The 1,676-nt window shown below is 40.5% G+C and overlaps 1 non-coding gene across 1 annotated transcript; it reads left to right on the forward strand.

Moving 5' to 3' along the window:
• The first annotated feature begins 1,288 nt into the window (after positions 1–1,288).
• Positions 1,289–1,396, forward strand: LOC127745065 (small nucleolar RNA R71). The gene has a single exon (XR_008006255.1). It is a non-coding gene; the product is annotated as a small nucleolar RNA R71 (small nucleolar RNA).
• Positions 1,397–1,676: the final 280 nt, after the last annotated feature.

Raw genomic sequence — 1,676 nt, forward strand, 5'->3', positions numbered from 1 at the left:
TCAGTGATTTGTCTGCCATCTCTAGTGAGATTCTTGTAGCTTGTAACTCAAAGATCCCTATTTTCTCCAATACATAGAGTGGCATGAGGTTGATACCTGACCCCAGGTCACACAGAGCCTTTTCAAAGGTCATGGTGCCTATGGTGCAAGGTATTAAGAACTTTCGGGGATCCGGTTTCTTTTGAGGCAATGTCTGCTGAATCCATGTATTCAGTTCATTGATGAGCAATGGAGGTTTATCCTCCCAAGTCTCATTACCAAATAACTTGGCATTTAGCTTTATGATTGCTCCCAGATACAGAGTAACTTGCTCTTCAACAATGTCTTCACCCTCTTCAGAGGAAGAATATTCATCAGAGCTCATGAATGGCAATAATAAGTTCAGTGGAATCTCTATGGTCTCTGTATGAGCCTCAGATTCCTTTGGTTCCTCAATAAGGAACTCCTTATTGGTAAGTGGACGTCCCTTGAGGTCATCCTCACTAGGAATCACTGCCTTTTCACTCTCTCCAAGTTCGGCCACTTTGGATGTGGTTATGGCCTTGCACTCTCTTTTGGGATTCTATTTTGTATTGTTTGGGAGAGTACTAGGAAAAGTTTTAGTAACTCTTTTACTCAGCTGACCCACTTGTCCCTCCAAATTTCTGATGGAGGACCTTGTTTCAGTCATGAAACTGAGAGTGGCCTTAGATATATTAGAGACTATGTTTGCTAGGCCAAAGAGGCTCTACTCAGAATTCTCTGTCTGTTGCTGAGAAGATGATGGAAAAGGTTTGCTATTGCCAAACTTATTTCTCCCACCATTATTGTTGTTGAAGCCTTGTTGAGGCTTCTATTGATCCTTCTATGAGAAATTTGGATGATTCCTCCATGAAGGATTATAGGTGTTTCCATAGGATTCTCCCATGTAATTCACCTCTTCCATTGCAGGATTCTCAAGGTCATAAACTTCTCCTTCAGAGGAGGCTTCTTTAGCACTACCTGATGCATCTTGTAATCCAGTCAAATTCTGAGAAATCATATTGACTTATTGAGTCAATATTTTGTTCTGAGCTAATATGGCATTCAGAGTATCAATTTCAAGAACTCCTTTCTTCTGAGTCATCCCATTATTCACAGGATTTCTTTCAGAAGTGTACATGAACTGGTTATTTGTAACCATCTCAATGATTTCTTGGGCTTCTGCATGATTTTTCAGATGAAGAGATCCACCAGCAGAATGGTACAATGACATCTTGCACAATTTAGACAGACCATCATAGAATATACATATGATGCTCCATTCTGGAAGCATGTCAGAAGGACACCTTTTGGTTAATTGCTTGTATCTTTCCCAAGCTTCATAGAGGGATTCACCTTCCTTCTGTTTGAAGGTTTGGACTTCCACTCTAAGCTTGCTCATCTTTTGAGGTGGAAATAATTTGGTCAAGAAAGTATTGACCAACTTGTCCCAAGAGTTCAGGCTTTCTCTAGGTTGTGAGTCCAACCATGTTCTAGCTCTATCTCTTACAGCAAAGGGGAAAAGCATAAGTCTGTAGACCTCGGGATTAACCCCATTGGTCTTAACAGTATCACAGATTTGCAAGAATTCAGCTAAGAACTGATGAGGATCTTCCGATGGAAGTCCATGAAACATGCAATTCTGCTAATTAGAAAAACAAATTGAGGCTTAAGCT

The sequence above is a fragment of the Arachis duranensis genome, chromosome 2 (genome assembly GCF_000817695.3).
Source record: "Arachis duranensis cultivar V14167 chromosome 2, aradu.V14167.gnm2.J7QH, whole genome shotgun sequence".
Taxonomy (NCBI): domain Eukaryota; kingdom Viridiplantae; phylum Streptophyta; class Magnoliopsida; order Fabales; family Fabaceae; genus Arachis; species Arachis duranensis.